Below are 16082 nucleotides of genomic sequence, written 5' to 3'. Positions count from 1 at the left end.
CTAAGGGCGAGCCGCAATGGCCTCATCCTCGACAGGCACCTACGGTACCCGCAAGGCTTCGCGGATAGTGTTACGCTCTCTCGCGCCGCATGGTTAACAAAATTGTGTGTGCGAACTATAATAGGTGCGATCATACCAGCACTAATGCACCGGATCCCATCAGAACTCCGCAGTTAAGCGTGCTTGGGCGAGATAGTACTAGGATGGGTGACCTCCTGGGAAGTCCTCGTGTTGCACCTCTTTTTTTTTTTTTTTTAACGTCGTGCCGACCTTCATTCTTTAAATGACGCTATCCCGAGTAGGACACCTAAGGGCGAGCCGCAATGGCCTCATCCTCGACAGGCACCTACGGTACCCGCAAGGCTTCGCGGATAGTGTTACGCTCTCTCGCGCCGCATGGTTAACAAAATTGTGTGTGCGAACTATAATAGGTGCGATCATACCAGCACTAATGCACCGGATCCCATCAGAACTCCGCAGTTAAGCGTGCTTGGGCGAGAGTAGTACTAGGATGGGTGACCTCCTGGGAAGTCCTCGTGTTGCACCTCTTTTTTTTTTTTTTTTAACGTCGTGCCGACCTTCATTCTTTAAATGACGCTATCCCGAGTAGGACACCTAAGGGCGAGCCGCAATGGCCTCATCCTCGACAGGCACCTACGGTACCCGCAAGGCTTCGCGGATAGTGTTACGCTCTCTCGCGCCGCATGGTTAACAAAATTGTGTGTGCGAACTATAATAGGTGCGATCATACCAGCACTAATGCACCGGATCCCATCAGAACTCCGCAGTTAAGCGTGCTTGGGCGAGAGTAGTACTAGGATGGGTGACCTCCTGGGAAGTCCTCGTGTTGCACCTCTTTTTTTTTTTTTTTAACGTCGTGCCGACCTTCATTCTTTAAATGACGCTATCCCGAGTAGGACACCTAAGGGCGAGCCGCAATGGCCTCATCCTCGACAGGCACCTACGGTACCCGCAAGGCTTCGCGGATAGTGTTACGCTCTCTCGCGCCGCATGGTTAACAAAATTGTGTGTGCGAACTATAATAGGTGCGATCATACCAGCACTAATGCACCGGATCCCATCAGAACTCCGCAGTTAAGCGTGCTTGGGCGAGAGTAGTACTAGGATGGGTGACCTCCTGGGAAGTCCTCGTGTTGCACCTCTTTTTTTTTTTTTTTTAACGTCGTGCCGACCTTCATTCTTTAAATGACGCTATCCCGAGTAGGACACCTAAGGGCGAGCCGCAATGGCCTCATCCTCGACAGGCACCTACGGTACCCGCAAGGCTTCGCGGATAGTGTTACGCTCTCTCGCGCCGCATGGTTAACAAAATTGTGTGTGCGAACTATAATAGGTGCGATCATACCAGCACTAATGCACCGGATCCCATCAGAACTCCGCAGTTAAGCGTGCTTGGGCGAGATAGTACTAGGATGGGTGACCTCCTGGGAAGTCCTCGTGTTGCACCTCTTTTTTTTTTTTTTTTAACGTCGTGCCGACCTTCATTCTTTAAATGACGCTATCCCGAGTAGGACACCTAAGGGCGAGCCGCAATGGCCTCATCCTCGACAGGCACCTACGGTACCCGCAAGGCTTCGCGGATAGTGTTACGCTCTCTCGCGCCGCATGGTTAACAAAATTGTGTGTGCGAACTATAATAGGTGCGATCATACCAGCACTAATGCACCGGATCCCATCAGAACTCCGCAGTTAAGCGTGCTTGGGCGAGAGTAGTACTAGGATGGGTGACCTCCTGGGAAGTCCTCGTGTTGCACCTCTTTTTTTTTTTTTTTAACGTCGTGCCGACCTTCATTCTTTAAATGACGCTATCCCGAGTAGGACACCTAAGGGCGAGCCGCAATGGCCTCATCCTCGACAGGCACCTACGGTACCCGCAAGGCTTCGCGGATAGTGTTACGCTCTCTCGCGCCGCATGGTTAACAAAATTGTGTGTGCGAACTATAATAGGTGCGATCATACCAGCACTAATGCACCGGATCCCATCAGAACTCCGCAGTTAAGCGTGCTTGGGCGAGAGTAGTACTAGGATGGGTGACCTCCTGGGAAGTCCTCGTGTTGCACCTCTTTTTTTTTTTTTTTAACGTCGTGCCGACCTTCATTCTTTAAATGACGCTATCCCGAGTAGGACACCTAAGGGCGAGCCGCAATGGCCTCATCCTCGACAGGCACCTACGGTACCCGCAAGGCTTCGCGGATAGTGTTACGCTCTCTCGCGCCGCATGGTTAACAAAATTGTGTGTGCGAACTATAATAGGTGCGATCATACCAGCACTAATGCACCGGATCCCATCAGAACTCCGCAGTTAAGCGTGCTTGGGCGAGAGTAGTACTAGGATGGGTGACCTCCTGGGAAGTCCTCGTGTTGCACCTCTTTTTTTTTTTTTTTAACGTCGTGCCGACCTTCATTCTTTAAATGACGCTATCCCGAGTAGGACACCTAAGGGCGAGCCGCAATGGCCTCATCCTCGACAGGCACCTACGGTACCCGCAAGGCTTCGCGGATAGTGTTACGCTCTCTCGCGCCGCATGGTTAACAAAATTGTGTGTGCGAACTATAATAGGTGCGATCATACCAGCACTAATGCACCGGATCCCATCAGAACTCCGCAGTTAAGCGTGCTTGGGCGAGAGTAGTACTAGGATGGGTGACCTCCTGGGAAGTCCTCGTGTTGCACCTCTTTTTTTTTTTTTTTAACGTCGTGCCGACCTTCATTCTTTAAATGACGCTATCCCGAGTAGGACACCTAAGGGCGAGCCGCAATGGCCTCATCCTCGACAGGCACCTACGGTACCCGCAAGGCTTCGCGGATAGTGTTACGCTCTCTCGCGCCGCATGGTTAACAAAATTGTGTGTGCGAACTATAATAGGTGCGATCATACCAGCACTAATGCACCGGATCCCATCAGAACTCCGCAGTTAAGCGTGCTTGGGCGAGAGTAGTACTAGGATGGGTGACCTCCTGGGAAGTCCTCGTGTTGCACCTTTTTTTTTTTTTTTTTAACGTCGTGCCGACCTTCATTCTTTAAATGACGCTATCCCGAGTAGGACACCTAAGGGCGAGCCGCAATGGCCTCATCCTCGACAGGCACCTACGGTACCCGCAAGGCTTCGCGGATAGTGTTACGCTCTCTCGCGCCGCATGGTTAACAAAATTGTGTGTGCGAACTATAATAGGTGCGATCATACCAGCACTAATGCACCGGATCCCATCAGAACTCCGCAGTTAAGCGTGCTTGGGCGAGAGTAGTACTAGGATGGGTGACCTCCTGGGAAGTCCTCGTGTTGCACCTCTTTTTTTTTTTTTTTTAACGTCGTGCCGACCTTCATTCTTTAAATGACGCTATCCCGAGTAGGACACCTAAGGGCGAGCCGCAATGGCCTCATCCTCGACAGGCACCTACGGTACCCGCAAGGCTTCGCGGATAGTGTTACGCTCTCTCGCGCCGCATGGTTAACAAAATTGTGTGTGCGAACTATAATAGGTGCGATCATACCAGCACTAATGCACCGGATCCCATCAGAACTCCGCAGTTAAGCGTGCTTGGGCGAGAGTAGTACTAGGATGGGTGACCTCCTGGGAAGTCCTCGTGTTGCACCTCTTTTTTTTTTTTTTTAACGTCGTGCCGACCTTCATTCTTTAAATGACGCTATCCCGAGTAGGACACCTAAGGGCGAGCCGCAATGGCCTCATCCTCGACAGGCACCTACGGTACCCGCAAGGCTTCGCGGATAGTGTTACGCTCTCTCGCGCCGCATGGTTAACAAAATTGTGTGTGCGAACTATAATAGGTGCGATCATACCAGCACTAATGCACCGGATCCCATCAGAACTCCGCAGTTAAGCGTGCTTGGGCGAGAGTAGTACTAGGATGGGTGACCTCCTGGGAAGTCCTCGTGTTGCACCTCTTTTTTTTTTTTTTTTTAACGTCGTGCCGACCTTCATTCTTTAAATGACGCTATCCCGAGTAGGACACCTAAGGGCGAGCCGCAATGGCCTCATCCTCGACAGGCACCTACGGTACCCGCAAGGCTTCGCGGATAGTGTTACGCTCTCTCGCGCCGCATGGTTAACAAAATTGTGTGTGCGAACTATAATAGGTGCGATCATACCAGCACTAATGCACCGGATCCCATCAGAACTCCGCAGTTAAGCGTGCTTGGGCGAGAGTAGTACTAGGATGGGTGACCTCCTGGGAAGTCCTCGTGTTGCACCTCTTTTTTTTTTTTTTTAACGTCGTGCCGACCTTCATTCTTTAAATGACGCTATCCCGAGTAGGACACCTAAGGGCGAGCCGCAATGGCCTCATCCTCGACAGGCACCTACGGTACCCGCAAGGCTTCGCGGATAGTGTTACGCTCTCTCGCGCCGCATGGTTAACAAAATTGTGTGTGCGAACTATAATAGGTGCGATCATACCAGCACTAATGCACCGGATCCCATCAGAACTCCGCAGTTAAGCGTGCTTGGGCGAGAGTAGTACTAGGATGGGTGACCTCCTGGGAAGTCCTCGTGTTGCACCTCTTTTTTTTTTTTTTTTAACGTCGTGCCGACCTTCATTCTTTAAATGACGCTATCCCGAGTAGGACACCTAAGGGCGAGCCGCAATGGCCTCATCCTCGACAGGCACCTACGGTACCCGCAAGGCTTCGCGGATAGTGTTACGCTCTCTCGCGCCGCATGGTTAACAAAATTGTGTGTGCGAACTATAATAGGTGCGATCATACCAGCACTAATGCACCGGATCCCATCAGAACTCCGCAGTTAAGCGTGCTTGGGCGAGAGTAGTACTAGGATGGGTGACCTCCTGGGAAGTCCTCGTGTTGCACCTCTTTTTTTTTTTTTTTTAACGTCGTGCCGACCTTCATTCTTTAAATGACGCTATCCCGAGTAGGACACCTAAGGGCGAGCCGCAATGGCCTCATCCTCGACAGGCACCTACGGTACCCGCAAGGCTTCGCGGATAGTGTTACGCTCTCTCGCGCCGCATGGTTAACAAAATTGTGTGTGCGAACTATAATAGGTGCGATCATACCAGCACTAATGCACCGGATCCCATCAGAACTCCGCAGTTAAGCGTGCTTGGGCGAGAGTAGTACTAGGATGGGTGACCTCCTGGGAAGTCCTCGTGTTGCACCTCTTTTTTTTTTTTTTTAACGTCGTGCCGACCTTCATTCTTTAAATGACGCTATCCCGAGTAGGACACCTAAGGGCGAGCCGCAATGGCCTCATCCTCGACAGGCACCTACGGTACCCGCAAGGCTTCGCAGATAGTGTTACGCTCTCTCGCGCCGCATGGTTAACAAAATTGTGTGTGCGAACTATAATAGGTGCGATCATACCAGCACTAATGCACCGGATCCCATCAGAACTCCGCAGTTAAGCGTGCTTGGGCGAGAGTAGTACTAGGATGGGTGACCTCCTGGGAAGTCCTCGTGTTGCACCTCTTTTTTTTTTTTTTTAACGTCGTGCCGACCTTCATTCTTTAAATGACGCTATCCCGAGTAGGACACCTAAGGGCGAGCCGCAATGGCCTCATCCTCGACAGGCACCTACGGTACCCGCAAGGCTTCGCGGATAGTGTTACGCTCTCTCGCGCCGCATGGTTAACAAAATTGTGTGTGCGAACTATAATAGGTGCGATCATACCAGCACTAATGCACCGGATCCCATCAGAACTCCGCAGTTAAGCGTGCTTGGGCGAGAGTAGTACTAGGATGGGTGACCTCCTGGGAAGTCCTCGTGTTGCACCTCTTTTTTTTTTTTTTTAACGTCGTGCCGACCTTCATTCTTTAAATGACGCTATCCCGAGTAGGACACCTAAGGGCGAGCCGCAATGGCCTCATCCTCGACAGGCACCTACGGTACCCGCAAGGCTTCGCGGATAGTGTTACGCTCTCTCGCGCCGCATGGTTAACAAAATTGTGTGTGCGAACTATAATAGGTGCGATCATACCAGCACTAATGCACCGGATCCCATCAGAACTCCGCAGTTAAGCGTGCTTGGGCGAGAGTAGTACTAGGATGGGTGACCTCCTGGGAAGTCCTCGTGTTGCACCTCTTTTTTTTTTTTTTTAACGTCGTGCCGACCTTCATTCTTTAAATGACGCTATCCCGAGTAGGACACCTAAGGGCGAGCCGCAATGGCCTCATCCTCGACAGGCACCTACGGTACCCGCAAGGCTTCGCGGATAGTGTTACGCTCTCTCGCGCCGCATGGTTAACAAAATTGTGTGTGCGAACTATAATAGGTGCGATCATACCAGCACTAATGCACCGGATCCCATCAGAACTCCGCAGTTAAGCGTGCTTGGGCGAGAATAGTACTAGGATGGGTGACCTCCTGGGAAGTCCTCGTGTTGCACCTCTTTTTTTTTTTTTTTTAACGTCGTGCCGACCTTCATTCTTTAAATGACGCTATCCCGAGTAGGACACCTAAGGGCGAGCCGCAATGGCCTCATCCTCGACAGGCACCTACGGTACCCGCAAGGCTTCGCGGATAGTGTTACGCTCTCTCGCGCCGCATGGTTAACAAAATTGTGTGTGCGAACTATAATAGGTGCGATCATACCAGCACTAATGCACCGGATCCCATCAGAACTCCGCAGTTAAGCGTGCTTGGGCGAGAGTAGTACTAGGATGGGTGACCTCCTGGGAAGTCCTCGTGTTGCACCTCTTTTTTTTTTTTTTTAACGTCGTGCCGACCTTCATTCTTTAAATGACGCTATCCCGAGTAGGACACCTAAGGGCGAGCCGCAATGGCCTCATCCTCGACAGGCACCTACGGTACCCGCAAGGCTTCGCGGATAGTGTTACGCTCTCTCGCGCCGCATGGTTAACAAAATTGTGTGTGCGAACTATAATAGGTGCGATCATACCAGCACTAATGCACCGGATCCCATCAGAACTCCGCAGTTAAGCGTGCTTGGGCGAGAGTAGTACTAGGATGGGTGACCTCCTGGGAAGTCCTCGTGTTGCACCTCTTTTTTTTTTTTTTTTTTAACGTCGTGCCGACCTTCATTCTTTAAATGACGCTATCCCGAGTAGGACACCTAAGGGCGAGCCGCAATGGCCTCATCCTCGACAGGCACCTACGGTACCCGCAAGGCTTCGCGGATAGTGTTACGCTCTCTCGCGCCGCATGGTTAACAAAATTGTGTGTGCGAACTATAATAGGTGCGATCATACCAGCACTAATGCACCGGATCCCATCAGAACTCCGCAGTTAAGCGTGCTTGGGCGAGAGTAGTACTAGGATGGGTGACCTCCTGGGAAGTCCTCGTGTTGCACCTCTTTTTTTTTTTTTTTTAACGTCGTGCCGACCTTCATTCTTTAAATGACGCTATCCCGAGTAGGACACCTAAGGGCGAGCCGCAATGGCCTCATCCTCGACAGGCACCTACGGTACCCGCAAGGCTTCGCGGATAGTGTTACGCTCTCTCGCGCCGCATGGTTAACAAAATTGTGTGTGCGAACTATAATAGGTGCGATCATACCAGCACTAATGCACCGGATCCCATCAGAACTCCGCAGTTAAGCGTGCTTGGGCGAGAGTAGTACTAGGATGGGTGACCTCCTGGGAAGTCCTCGTGTTGCACCTCTTTTTTTTTTTTTTTTTAACGTCGTGCCGACCTTCATTCTTTAAATGACGCTATCCCGAGTAGGACACCTAAGGGCGAGCCGCAATGGCCTCATCCTCGACAGGCACCTACGGTACCCGCAAGGCTTCGCGGATAGTGTTACGCTCTCTCGCGCCGCATGGTTAACAAAATTGTGTGTGCGAACTATAATAGGTGCGATCATACCAGCACTAATGCACCGGATCCCATCAGAACTCCGCAGTTAAGCGTGCTTGGGCGAGAGTAGTACTAGGATGGGTGACCTCCTGGGAAGTCCTCGTGTTGCACCTCTTTTTTTTTTTTTTTAACGTCGTGCCGACCTTCATTCTTTAAATGACGCTATCCCGAGTAGGACACCTAAGGGCGAGCCGCAATGGCCTCATCCTCGACAGGCACCTACGGTACCCGCAAGGCTTCGCGGATAGTGTTACGCTCTCTCGCGCCGCATGGTTAACAAAATTGTGTGTGCGAACTATAATAGGTGCGATCATACCAGCACTAATGCACCGGATCCCATCAGAACTCCGCAGTTAAGCGTGCTTGGGCGAGAGTAGTACTAGGATGGGTGACCTCCTGGGAAGTCCTCGTGTTGCACCTCTTTTTTTTTTTTTTAACGTCGTGCCGACCTTCATTCTTTAAATGACGCTATCCCGAGTAGGACACCTAAGGGCGAGCCGCAATGGCCTCATCCTCGACAGGCACCTACGGTACCCGCAAGGCTTCGCGGATAGTGTTACGCTCTCTCGCGCCGCATGGTTAACAAAATTGTGTGTGCGAACTATAATAGGTGCGATCATACCAGCACTAATGCACCGGATCCCATCAGAACTCCGCAGTTAAGCGTGCTTGGGCGAGAATAGTACTAGGATGGGTGACCTCCTGGGAAGTCCTCGTGTTGCACCTCTTTTTTTTTTTTTTTAACGTCGTGCCGACCTTCATTCTTTAAATGACGCTATCCCGAGTAGGACACCTAAGGGCGAGCCGCAATGGCCTCATCCTCGACAGGCACCTACGGTACCCGCAAGGCTTCGCAGATAGTGTTACGCTCTCTCGCGCCGCATGGTTAACAAAATTGTGTGTGCGAACTATAATAGGTGCGATCATACCAGCACTAATGCACCGGATCCCATCAGAACTCCGCAGTTAAGCGTGCTTGGGCGAGAGTAGTACTAGGATGGGTGACCTCCTGGGAAGTCCTCGTGTTGCACCTCTTTTTTTTTTTTTTTAACGTCGTGCCGACCTTCATTCTTTAAATGACGCTATCCCGAGTAGGACACCTAAGGGCGAGCCGCAATGGCCTCATCCTCGACAGGCACCTACGGTACCCGCAAGGCTTCGCGGATAGTGTTACGCTCTCTCGCGCCGCATGGTTAACAAAATTGTGTGTGCGAACTATAATAGGTGCGATCATACCAGCACTAATGCACCGGATCCCATCAGAACTCCGCAGTTAAGCGTGCTTGGGCGAGATAGTACTAGGATGGGTGACCTCCTGGGAAGTCCTCGTGTTGCACCTCTTTTTTTTTTTTTTAACGTCGTGCCGACCTTCATTCTTTAAATGACGCTATCCCGAGTAGGACACCTAAGGGCGAGCCGCAATGGCCTCATCCTCGACAGGCACCTACGGTACCCGCAAGGCTTCGCGGATAGTGTTACGCTCTCTCGCGCCGCATGGTTAACAAAATTGTGTGTGCGAACTATAATAGGTGCGATCATACCAGCACTAATGCACCGGATCCCATCAGAACTCCGCAGTTAAGCGTGCTTGGGCGAGAGTAGTACTAGGATGGGTGACCTCCTGGGAAGTCCTCGTGTTGCACCTCTTTTTTTTTTTTTTTTAACGTCGTGCCGACCTTCATTCTTTAAATGACGCTATCCCGAGTAGGACACCTAAGGGCGAGCCGCAATGGCCTCATCCTCGACAGGCACCTACGGTACCCGCAAGGCTTCGCGGATAGTGTTACGCTCTCTCGCGCCGCATGGTTAACAAAATTGTGTGTGCGAACTATAATAGGTGCGATCATACCAGCACTAATGCACCGGATCCCATCAGAACTCCGCAGTTAAGCGTGCTTGGGCGAGAGTAGTACTAGGATGGGTGACCTCCTGGGAAGTCCTCGTGTTGCACCTCTTTTTTTTTTTTTTTTAACGTCGTGCCGACCTTCATTCTTTAAATGACGCTATCCGAGTAGGACACCTAAGGGCGAGCCGCAATGGCCTCATCCTCGACAGGCACCTACGGTACCCGCAAGGCTTCGCGGATAGTGTTACGCTCTCTCGCGCCGCATGGTTAACAAAATTGTGTGTGCGAACTATAATAGGTGCGATCATACCAGCACTAATGCACCGGATCCCATCAGAACTCCGCAGTTAAGCGTGCTTGGGCGAGAGTAGTACTAGGATGGGTGACCTCCTGGGAAGTCCTCGTGTTGCACCCTTTTTTTTTTTTTTTAACGTCGTGCCGACCTTCATTCTTTAAATGACGCTATCCCGAGTAGGACACCTAAGGGCGAGCCGCAATGGCCTCATCCTCGACAGGCACCTACGGTACCCGCAAGGCTTCGCAGATAGTGTTACGCTCTCTCGCGCCGCATGGTTAACAAAATTGTGTGTGCGAACTATAATAGGTGCGATCATACCAGCACTAATGCACCGGATCCCATCAGAACTCCGCAGTTAAGCGTGCTTGGGCGAGAGTAGTACTAGGATGGGTGACCTCCTGGGAAGTCCTCGTGTTGCACCTCTTTTTTTTTTTTTTTTAACGTCGTGCCGACCTTCATTCTTTAAATGACGCTATCCCGAGTAGGACACCTAAGGGCGAGCCGCAATGGCCTCATCCTCGACAGGCACCTACGGTACCCGCAAGGCTTCGCGGATAGTGTTACGCTCTCTCGCGCCGCATGGTTAACAAAATTGTGTGTGCGAACTATAATAGGTGCGATCATACCAGCACTAATGCACCGGATCCCATCAGAACTCCGCAGTTAAGCGTGCTTGGGCGAGAGTAGTACTAGGATGGGTGACCTCCTGGGAAGTCCTCGTGTTGCACCTCTTTTTTTTTTTTTTTAACGTCGTGCCGACCTTCATTCTTTAAATGACGCTATCCCGAGTAGGACACCTAAGGGCGAGCCGCAATGGCCTCATCCTCGACAGGCACCTACGGTACCCGCAAGGCTTCGCAGATAGTGTTACGCTCTCTCGCGCCGCATGGTTAACAAAATTGTGTGTGCGAACTATAATAGGTGCGATCATACCAGCACTAATGCACCGGATCCCATCAGAACTCCGCAGTTAAGCGTGCTTGGGCGAGTAGTACTAGGATGGGTGACCTCCTGGGAAGTCCTCGTGTTGCACCTCTTTTTTTTTTTTTTTTAACGTCGTGCCGACCTTCATTCTTTAAATGACGCTATCCCGAGTAGGACACCTAAGGGCGAGCCGCAATGGCCTCATCCTCGACAGGCACCTACGGTACCCGCAAGGCTTCGCGGATAGTGTTACGCTCTCTCGCGCCGCATGGTTAACAAAATTGTGTGTGCGAACTATAATAGGTGCGATCATACCAGCACTAATGCACCGGATCCCATCAGAACTCCGCAGTTAAGCGTGCTTGGGCGAGTAGTACTAGGATGGGTGACCTCCTGGGAAGTCCTCGTGTTGCACCTCTTTTTTTTTTTTTTTTAACGTCGTGCCGACCTTCATTCTTTAAATGACGCTATCCCGAGTAGGACACCTAAGGGCGAGCCGCAATGGCCTCATCCTCGACAGGCACCTACGGTACCCGCAAGGCTTCGCAGATAGTGTTACGCTCTCTCGCGCCGCATGGTTAACAAAATTGTGTGTGCGAACTATAATAGGTGCGATCATACCAGCACTAATGCACCGGATCCCATCAGAACTCCGCAGTTAAGCGTGCTTGGGCGAGAGTAGTACTAGGATGGGTGACCTCCTGGGAAGTCCTCGTGTTGCACCTCTTTTTTTTTTTTTAACGTCGTGCCGACCTTCATTCTTTAAATGACGCTATCCCGAGTAGGACACCTAAGGGCGAGCCGCAATGGCCTCATCCTCGACAGGCACCTACGGTACCCGCAAGGCTTCGCGGATAGTGTTACGCTCTCTCGCGCCGCATGGTTAACAAAATTGTGTGTGCGAACTATAATAGGTGCGATCATACCAGCACTAATGCACCGGATCCCATCAGAACTCCGCAGTTAAGCGTGCTTGGGCGAGAGTAGTACTAGGATGGGTGACTCCTGGGAAGTCCTCGTGTTGCACCTTTTTTTTTTTTTTTTTTAACGTCGTGCCGACCTTCATTCTTTAAATGACGCTATCCCGAGTAGGACACCTAAGGGCGAGCCGCAATGGCCTCATCCTCGACAGGCACCTACGGTACCCGCAAGGCTTCGCGGATAGTGTTACGCTCTCTCGCGCCGCATGGTTAACAAAATTGTGTGTGCGAACTATAATAGGTGCGATCATACCAGCACTAATGCACCGGATCCCATCAGAACTCCGCAGTTAAGCGTGCTTGGGCGAGAGTAGTACTAGGATGGGTGACCTCCTGGGAAGTCCTCGTGTTGCACCTTTTTTTTTTTTTTTTTTAACGTCGTGCCGACCTTCATTCTTTAAATGACGCTATCCCGAGTAGGACACCTAAGGGCGAGCCGCAATGGCCTCATCCTCGACAGGCACCTACGGTACCCGCAAGGCTTCGCGGATAGTGTTACGCTCTCTCGCGCCGCATGGTTAACAAAATTGTGTGTGCGAACTATAATAGGTGCGATCATACCAGCACTAATGCACCGGATCCCATCAGAACTCCGCAGTTAAGCGTGCTTGGGCGAGAGTAGTACTAGGATGGGTGACCTCCTGGGAAGTCCTCGTGTTGCACCTCTTTTTTTTTTTTTTTTTTAACGTCGTGCCGACCTTCATTCTTTAAATGACGCTATCCCGAGTAGGACACCTAAGGGCGAGCCGCAATGGCCTCATCCTCGACAGGCACCTACGGTACCCGCAAGGCTTCGCGGATAGTGTTACGCTCTCTCGCGCCGCATGGTTAACAAAATTGTGTGTGCGAACTATAATAGGTGCGATCATACCAGCACTAATGCACCGGATCCCATCAGAACTCCGCAGTTAAAGCGTGCTTGGGCGAGAATAGTACTAGGATGGGTGACCTCCTGGGAAGTCCTCGTGTTGCACCTTTTTTTTTTTTTTAACGTCGTGCCGACCTTCATTCTTTAAATGACGCTATCCCGAGTAGGACACCTAAGGGCGAGCCGCAATGGCCTCATCCTCGACAGGCACCTACGGTACCCGCAAGGCTTCGCGGATAGTGTTACGCTCTCTCGCGCCGCATGGTTAACAAAATTGTGTGTGCGAACTATAATAGGTGCGATCATACCAGCACTAATGCACCGGATCCCATCAGAACTCCGCAGTTAAGCGTGCTTGGGCGAGAATAGTACTAGGATGGGTGACCTCCTGGGAAGTCCTCGTGTTGCACCTCTTTTTTTTTTTTTTTTTTAACGTCGTGCCGACCTTCATTCTTTAAATGACGCTATCCCGAGTAGGACACCTAAGGGCGAGCCGCAATGGCCTCATCCTCGACAGGCACCTACGGTACCCGCAAGGCTTCGCGGATAGTGTTACGCTCTCTCGCGCCGCATGGTTAACAAAATTGTGTGTGCGAACTATAATAGGTGCGATCATACCAGCACTAATGCACCGGATCCCATCAGAACTCCGCAGTTAAGCGTGCTTGGGCGAGAATAGTACTAGGATGGGTGACCTCTGGGAAGTCCTCGTGTTGCACCCTTTTTTTTTTTAACGTCGTGCCGACCTTCATTCTTTAAATGACGCTATCCCGAGTAGGACACCTAAGGGCGAGCCGCAATGGCCTCATCCTCGACAGGCACCTACGGTACCCGCAAGGCTTCGCGGAGTGTTACGCTCTCTCGCGCCGCATGGTTAACAAAATTGTGTGTGCGAACTATAATAGGTGCGATCATACCAGCACTAATGCACCGGATCCCATCAGAACTCCGCAGTTAAAGCGTGCTTGGGCGAGAATAGTACTAGGATGGGTGACCCCTGGGAAGTCCTCGTGTTGCACCTCTTTTTTTTTTTTTTTAACGTCGTGCCGACCTTCATTCTTTAAATGACGCTATCCGAGTAGGACACCTAAGGGCGAGCCGCAATGGCCTCATCCTCGACAGGCACCTACGGTACCCGCAAGGCTTCGCAGATAGTGTTACGCTCTCTCGCGCCGCATGGTTAACAAAATTGTGTGTGCGAACTATAATAGGTGCGATCATACCAGCACTAATGCACCGGATCCCATCAGAACTCCGCAGTTAAGCGTGCTTGGGCGAGAGTAGTACTAGGATGGGTGACCTCCTGGGAAGTCCTCGTGTTGCACCTCTTTTTTTTTTTTTTTTTAACGTCGTGCCGACCTTCATTCTTTAAATGACGCTATCCCGAGTAGGACACCTAAGGGCGAGCCGCAATGGCCTCATCCTCGACAGGCACCTACGGTACCCGCAAGGCTTCGCGGATAGTGTTACGCTCTCTCGCGCCGCATGGTTAACAAAATTGTGTGTGCGAACTATAATAGGTGCGATCATACCAGCACTAATGCACCGGATCCCATCAGAACTCCGCAGTTAAGCGTGCTTGGGCGAGAGTAGTACTAGGATGGGTGACCTCCTGGGAAGTCCTCGTGTTGCACCCTTTTTTTTTTTTTTTTTTAACGTCGTGCCGACCTTCATTCTTTAAATGACGCTATCCCGAGTAGGACACCTAAGGGCGAGCCGCAATGGCCTCATCCTCGACAGGCACCTACGGTACCCGCAAGGCTTCGCGGATAGTGTTACTCTCGCATGGTTAACAAAATTGTGTGTGCGAACTATAATAGGTGCGATCATACCAGCACTGCACCGGATCAGAACTCCGCAGTTAAGCGTGCTTGGGCGAGAATAGTACTAGGATGGGTGACCTCTGGGAAGTCCTCGTGTTGCACCTCTTTTTTTTTTTTTTTTTAACGTCGTGCCGACCTTCATTCTTTAAATGACGCTATCCCGAGTAGGACACCTAAGGGCGAGCCGCAATGGCCTCATCCTCGACAGGCACCTACGGGTACCCGCAAGGCTTCGGATAGTGTTACGCTCTCTCGCGCCGCATGGTTAACAAAATTGTGTGTGCGAACTATAATAGGTGCGATCATACCAGCACTAATGCACCGGATCCCATCAGAACTCCGCAGTTAAGCGTGCTTGGGCGAGTAGTACTAGGATGGGACCTCTGGGAAGTCCTCGTGTTGCACCTCTTTTTTTTTTTTTTTTAACGTCGTGCCGACCTTCATTCTTTAAATGACGCTATCCCGAGTAGGACACCTAAGGGCGAGCCGCAATGGCCTCATCCTCGACAGGCACCTACGGTACCCGCAAGGCTTCGCGGATAGTGTTACGCTCTCTCGCGCCGCATGGTTAACAAAAATTGTGTGTGCGAACTATAATAGGTGCGATCATACCAGCACTAATGCACCGGATCCCATCAGAACTCCGCAGTTAAGCGTGCTTGGGCGAGATAGTACTAGGATGGGGTGACCTCCTGGGAAGTCCTCGTGTTGCACCTCTTTTTTTTTTTTTTAACGTCGTGCCGACCTTCATTCTTTAAATGACGCTATCCCGAGTAGGACACCTAAGGGCGAGCCGCAATGGCCTCATCCTCGACAGGCACCTACGGTACCCGCAAGGCTTCGCGGATAGTGTTACGCTCTCTCGCGCCGCATGGTTAACAAAATTGTGTGTGCGAACTATAATAGGTGCGATCATACCAGCACTAATGCACCGGATCCCATCAGAACTCCGCAGTTAAGCGTGCTTGGGCGAGTAGTACTAGGATGGGTGACCTCCTGGGAAGTCCTCGTGTTGCACCTCTTTTTTTTTTTTTTTTTAACGTCGTGCCGACCTTCATTCTTTAAATGACGCTATCCCGAGTAGGACACCTAAGGGCGAGCCGCAATGGCCTCATCCTCGACAGGCACCTACGGTACCCGCAAGGCTTCGCGGATAGTGTTACGCTCTCTCGCGCCGCATGGTTAACAAAATTGTGTGTGCGAACTATAATAGGTGCGATCATACCAGCACTAATGCACCGGATCCCATCAGAACTCCGCAGTTAAGCGTGCTTGGGCGAGAATAGTACTAGGATGGGTGACCTCTGGGAAGTCCTCGTGTTGCACCTCTTTTTTTTTTTTTTTTAACGTCGTGCCGACCTTCATTCTTTAAATGACGCTATCCCGAGTAGGACACCTAAGGGCGAGCCGCAATGGCCTCATCCTCGACAGGCACCTACGGTACCCGCAAGGCTTCGCGGATAGTGTTACGCTCTCTCGCGCCGCATGGTTAACAAAATTGTGTGTGCGAACTATAATAGGTGCGAT

The 16082-nt window shown here is 51.3% G+C and overlaps 51 non-coding genes and 1 pseudogene across 51 annotated transcripts; all 52 read left to right on the top strand.

Annotated features, from left to right (window-relative positions):
• Positions 1-122: 122 nt before the first annotated feature.
• Positions 123-240, top strand: LOC114926265 (5S ribosomal RNA). The gene has a single exon (XR_003816708.1). It is a non-coding gene; the product is annotated as a 5S ribosomal RNA (ribosomal RNA).
• A 189-nt stretch (positions 241-429) lies between these two features.
• On the top strand, positions 430-548 carry LOC114926636 (5S ribosomal RNA). The gene has a single exon (XR_003817048.1). It is a non-coding gene; the product is annotated as a 5S ribosomal RNA (ribosomal RNA).
• Positions 549-737: 189 nt separating this feature from the next.
• LOC114926635 (5S ribosomal RNA) lies at positions 738-856 on the top strand. The gene has a single exon (XR_003817047.1). It is a non-coding gene; the product is annotated as a 5S ribosomal RNA (ribosomal RNA).
• Positions 857-1044: 188 nt separating this feature from the next.
• LOC114926634 (5S ribosomal RNA) lies at positions 1045-1163 on the top strand. The gene has a single exon (XR_003817046.1). It is a non-coding gene; the product is annotated as a 5S ribosomal RNA (ribosomal RNA).
• Positions 1164-1352: 189 nt separating this feature from the next.
• LOC114926264 (5S ribosomal RNA) lies at positions 1353-1470 on the top strand. The gene has a single exon (XR_003816707.1). It is a non-coding gene; the product is annotated as a 5S ribosomal RNA (ribosomal RNA).
• Positions 1471-1659: 189 nt separating this feature from the next.
• On the top strand, positions 1660-1778 carry LOC114926633 (5S ribosomal RNA). The gene has a single exon (XR_003817045.1). It is a non-coding gene; the product is annotated as a 5S ribosomal RNA (ribosomal RNA).
• Positions 1779-1966: 188 nt separating this feature from the next.
• LOC114926632 (5S ribosomal RNA) lies at positions 1967-2085 on the top strand. The gene has a single exon (XR_003817044.1). It is a non-coding gene; the product is annotated as a 5S ribosomal RNA (ribosomal RNA).
• A 188-nt stretch (positions 2086-2273) lies between these two features.
• LOC114926631 (5S ribosomal RNA) lies at positions 2274-2392 on the top strand. The gene has a single exon (XR_003817043.1). It is a non-coding gene; the product is annotated as a 5S ribosomal RNA (ribosomal RNA).
• A 188-nt stretch (positions 2393-2580) lies between these two features.
• LOC114926629 (5S ribosomal RNA) lies at positions 2581-2699 on the top strand. Its single transcript, XR_003817041.1, has one exon. It is a non-coding gene; the product is annotated as a 5S ribosomal RNA (ribosomal RNA).
• Positions 2700-2887: 188 nt separating this feature from the next.
• Positions 2888-3006, top strand: LOC114927055 (5S ribosomal RNA). Its single transcript, XR_003817480.1, has one exon. It is a non-coding gene; the product is annotated as a 5S ribosomal RNA (ribosomal RNA).
• Positions 3007-3194: 188 nt separating this feature from the next.
• LOC114926628 (5S ribosomal RNA) lies at positions 3195-3313 on the top strand. The gene has a single exon (XR_003817040.1). It is a non-coding gene; the product is annotated as a 5S ribosomal RNA (ribosomal RNA).
• Positions 3314-3502: 189 nt separating this feature from the next.
• Positions 3503-3621, top strand: LOC114926627 (5S ribosomal RNA). The gene has a single exon (XR_003817039.1). It is a non-coding gene; the product is annotated as a 5S ribosomal RNA (ribosomal RNA).
• A 188-nt stretch (positions 3622-3809) lies between these two features.
• Positions 3810-3928, top strand: LOC114926626 (5S ribosomal RNA). The gene has a single exon (XR_003817038.1). It is a non-coding gene; the product is annotated as a 5S ribosomal RNA (ribosomal RNA).
• A 190-nt stretch (positions 3929-4118) lies between these two features.
• On the top strand, positions 4119-4237 carry LOC114926625 (5S ribosomal RNA). The gene has a single exon (XR_003817037.1). It is a non-coding gene; the product is annotated as a 5S ribosomal RNA (ribosomal RNA).
• A 188-nt stretch (positions 4238-4425) lies between these two features.
• On the top strand, positions 4426-4544 carry LOC114926624 (5S ribosomal RNA). The gene has a single exon (XR_003817036.1). It is a non-coding gene; the product is annotated as a 5S ribosomal RNA (ribosomal RNA).
• A 189-nt stretch (positions 4545-4733) lies between these two features.
• Positions 4734-4852, top strand: LOC114926623 (5S ribosomal RNA). Its single transcript, XR_003817035.1, has one exon. It is a non-coding gene; the product is annotated as a 5S ribosomal RNA (ribosomal RNA).
• A 189-nt stretch (positions 4853-5041) lies between these two features.
• LOC114926622 (5S ribosomal RNA) lies at positions 5042-5160 on the top strand. The gene has a single exon (XR_003817034.1). It is a non-coding gene; the product is annotated as a 5S ribosomal RNA (ribosomal RNA).
• Positions 5161-5348: 188 nt separating this feature from the next.
• LOC114926621 (5S ribosomal RNA) lies at positions 5349-5467 on the top strand. The gene has a single exon (XR_003817033.1). It is a non-coding gene; the product is annotated as a 5S ribosomal RNA (ribosomal RNA).
• Positions 5468-5655: 188 nt separating this feature from the next.
• On the top strand, positions 5656-5774 carry LOC114926620 (5S ribosomal RNA). The gene has a single exon (XR_003817032.1). It is a non-coding gene; the product is annotated as a 5S ribosomal RNA (ribosomal RNA).
• Positions 5775-5962: 188 nt separating this feature from the next.
• Positions 5963-6081, top strand: LOC114926618 (5S ribosomal RNA). Its single transcript, XR_003817030.1, has one exon. It is a non-coding gene; the product is annotated as a 5S ribosomal RNA (ribosomal RNA).
• Positions 6082-6269: 188 nt separating this feature from the next.
• Positions 6270-6388, top strand: LOC114926241 (5S ribosomal RNA). Its single transcript, XR_003816684.1, has one exon. It is a non-coding gene; the product is annotated as a 5S ribosomal RNA (ribosomal RNA).
• A 189-nt stretch (positions 6389-6577) lies between these two features.
• Positions 6578-6696, top strand: LOC114926610 (5S ribosomal RNA). Its single transcript, XR_003817029.1, has one exon. It is a non-coding gene; the product is annotated as a 5S ribosomal RNA (ribosomal RNA).
• Positions 6697-6884: 188 nt separating this feature from the next.
• LOC114926599 (5S ribosomal RNA) lies at positions 6885-7003 on the top strand. The gene has a single exon (XR_003817027.1). It is a non-coding gene; the product is annotated as a 5S ribosomal RNA (ribosomal RNA).
• Positions 7004-7194: 191 nt separating this feature from the next.
• Positions 7195-7313, top strand: LOC114926588 (5S ribosomal RNA). The gene has a single exon (XR_003817021.1). It is a non-coding gene; the product is annotated as a 5S ribosomal RNA (ribosomal RNA).
• Positions 7314-7502: 189 nt separating this feature from the next.
• On the top strand, positions 7503-7621 carry LOC114926577 (5S ribosomal RNA). Its single transcript, XR_003817017.1, has one exon. It is a non-coding gene; the product is annotated as a 5S ribosomal RNA (ribosomal RNA).
• Positions 7622-7811: 190 nt separating this feature from the next.
• Positions 7812-7930, top strand: LOC114926566 (5S ribosomal RNA). Its single transcript, XR_003817010.1, has one exon. It is a non-coding gene; the product is annotated as a 5S ribosomal RNA (ribosomal RNA).
• A 188-nt stretch (positions 7931-8118) lies between these two features.
• LOC114926555 (5S ribosomal RNA) lies at positions 8119-8237 on the top strand. The gene has a single exon (XR_003816999.1). It is a non-coding gene; the product is annotated as a 5S ribosomal RNA (ribosomal RNA).
• Positions 8238-8424: 187 nt separating this feature from the next.
• On the top strand, positions 8425-8543 carry LOC114926240 (5S ribosomal RNA). Its single transcript, XR_003816683.1, has one exon. It is a non-coding gene; the product is annotated as a 5S ribosomal RNA (ribosomal RNA).
• Positions 8544-8731: 188 nt separating this feature from the next.
• LOC114926544 (5S ribosomal RNA) lies at positions 8732-8850 on the top strand. The gene has a single exon (XR_003816988.1). It is a non-coding gene; the product is annotated as a 5S ribosomal RNA (ribosomal RNA).
• Positions 8851-9038: 188 nt separating this feature from the next.
• On the top strand, positions 9039-9156 carry LOC114926263 (5S ribosomal RNA). The gene has a single exon (XR_003816706.1). It is a non-coding gene; the product is annotated as a 5S ribosomal RNA (ribosomal RNA).
• A 187-nt stretch (positions 9157-9343) lies between these two features.
• LOC114926533 (5S ribosomal RNA) lies at positions 9344-9462 on the top strand. The gene has a single exon (XR_003816977.1). It is a non-coding gene; the product is annotated as a 5S ribosomal RNA (ribosomal RNA).
• Positions 9463-9651: 189 nt separating this feature from the next.
• On the top strand, positions 9652-9770 carry LOC114926522 (5S ribosomal RNA). Its single transcript, XR_003816966.1, has one exon. It is a non-coding gene; the product is annotated as a 5S ribosomal RNA (ribosomal RNA).
• A 188-nt stretch (positions 9771-9958) lies between these two features.
• Positions 9959-10077, top strand: LOC114926254 (5S ribosomal RNA). Its single transcript, XR_003816697.1, has one exon. It is a non-coding gene; the product is annotated as a 5S ribosomal RNA (ribosomal RNA).
• Positions 10078-10264: 187 nt separating this feature from the next.
• On the top strand, positions 10265-10383 carry LOC114926510 (5S ribosomal RNA). Its single transcript, XR_003816954.1, has one exon. It is a non-coding gene; the product is annotated as a 5S ribosomal RNA (ribosomal RNA).
• A 189-nt stretch (positions 10384-10572) lies between these two features.
• Positions 10573-10691, top strand: LOC114926499 (5S ribosomal RNA). Its single transcript, XR_003816943.1, has one exon. It is a non-coding gene; the product is annotated as a 5S ribosomal RNA (ribosomal RNA).
• Positions 10692-10879: 188 nt separating this feature from the next.
• Positions 10880-10996, top strand: LOC114926407 (5S ribosomal RNA). The gene has a single exon (XR_003816851.1). It is a non-coding gene; the product is annotated as a 5S ribosomal RNA (ribosomal RNA).
• Positions 10997-11185: 189 nt separating this feature from the next.
• LOC114926406 (5S ribosomal RNA) lies at positions 11186-11302 on the top strand. Its single transcript, XR_003816850.1, has one exon. It is a non-coding gene; the product is annotated as a 5S ribosomal RNA (ribosomal RNA).
• A 189-nt stretch (positions 11303-11491) lies between these two features.
• LOC114926488 (5S ribosomal RNA) lies at positions 11492-11610 on the top strand. Its single transcript, XR_003816932.1, has one exon. It is a non-coding gene; the product is annotated as a 5S ribosomal RNA (ribosomal RNA).
• Positions 11611-11796: 186 nt separating this feature from the next.
• Positions 11797-11914, top strand: LOC114926428 (5S ribosomal RNA). The gene has a single exon (XR_003816872.1). It is a non-coding gene; the product is annotated as a 5S ribosomal RNA (ribosomal RNA).
• A 189-nt stretch (positions 11915-12103) lies between these two features.
• On the top strand, positions 12104-12222 carry LOC114927054 (5S ribosomal RNA). Its single transcript, XR_003817479.1, has one exon. It is a non-coding gene; the product is annotated as a 5S ribosomal RNA (ribosomal RNA).
• Positions 12223-12411: 189 nt separating this feature from the next.
• On the top strand, positions 12412-12530 carry LOC114926477 (5S ribosomal RNA). Its single transcript, XR_003816921.1, has one exon. It is a non-coding gene; the product is annotated as a 5S ribosomal RNA (ribosomal RNA).
• A 191-nt stretch (positions 12531-12721) lies between these two features.
• Positions 12722-12841, top strand: LOC114926426 (5S ribosomal RNA). The gene has a single exon (XR_003816870.1). It is a non-coding gene; the product is annotated as a 5S ribosomal RNA (ribosomal RNA).
• Positions 12842-13026: 185 nt separating this feature from the next.
• On the top strand, positions 13027-13145 carry LOC114926239 (5S ribosomal RNA). The gene has a single exon (XR_003816682.1). It is a non-coding gene; the product is annotated as a 5S ribosomal RNA (ribosomal RNA).
• Positions 13146-13336: 191 nt separating this feature from the next.
• LOC114926484 (5S ribosomal RNA) lies at positions 13337-13454 on the top strand. Its single transcript, XR_003816928.1, has one exon. It is a non-coding gene; the product is annotated as a 5S ribosomal RNA (ribosomal RNA).
• A 181-nt stretch (positions 13455-13635) lies between these two features.
• On the top strand, positions 13636-13754 carry LOC114926507 (5S ribosomal RNA). The gene has a single exon (XR_003816951.1). It is a non-coding gene; the product is annotated as a 5S ribosomal RNA (ribosomal RNA).
• A 187-nt stretch (positions 13755-13941) lies between these two features.
• On the top strand, positions 13942-14060 carry LOC114926466 (5S ribosomal RNA). Its single transcript, XR_003816910.1, has one exon. It is a non-coding gene; the product is annotated as a 5S ribosomal RNA (ribosomal RNA).
• A 190-nt stretch (positions 14061-14250) lies between these two features.
• LOC114926253 (5S ribosomal RNA) lies at positions 14251-14369 on the top strand. The gene has a single exon (XR_003816696.1). It is a non-coding gene; the product is annotated as a 5S ribosomal RNA (ribosomal RNA).
• Positions 14370-14550: 181 nt separating this feature from the next.
• LOC114926606 (5S ribosomal RNA) lies at positions 14551-14660 on the top strand (annotated as a pseudogene).
• A 189-nt stretch (positions 14661-14849) lies between these two features.
• LOC114926589 (5S ribosomal RNA) lies at positions 14850-14963 on the top strand. Its single transcript, XR_003817022.1, has one exon. It is a non-coding gene; the product is annotated as a 5S ribosomal RNA (ribosomal RNA).
• Positions 14964-15153: 190 nt separating this feature from the next.
• On the top strand, positions 15154-15272 carry LOC114926500 (5S ribosomal RNA). Its single transcript, XR_003816944.1, has one exon. It is a non-coding gene; the product is annotated as a 5S ribosomal RNA (ribosomal RNA).
• A 187-nt stretch (positions 15273-15459) lies between these two features.
• LOC114926404 (5S ribosomal RNA) lies at positions 15460-15576 on the top strand. Its single transcript, XR_003816848.1, has one exon. It is a non-coding gene; the product is annotated as a 5S ribosomal RNA (ribosomal RNA).
• Positions 15577-15766: 190 nt separating this feature from the next.
• LOC114926414 (5S ribosomal RNA) lies at positions 15767-15884 on the top strand. Its single transcript, XR_003816858.1, has one exon. It is a non-coding gene; the product is annotated as a 5S ribosomal RNA (ribosomal RNA).
• The last annotated feature ends 198 nt before the right edge of the window (positions 15885-16082 follow it).

Source organism: Arachis hypogaea, unplaced genomic scaffold (assembly GCF_003086295.3).
Source record: "Arachis hypogaea cultivar Tifrunner unplaced genomic scaffold, arahy.Tifrunner.gnm2.J5K5 arahy.Tifrunner.gnm2.scaffold_32, whole genome shotgun sequence".
NCBI classification, from domain to species: Eukaryota; Viridiplantae; Streptophyta; class Magnoliopsida; order Fabales; family Fabaceae; genus Arachis; species Arachis hypogaea.
This window is presented reverse-complemented; position numbering and strand designations above follow the sequence as displayed.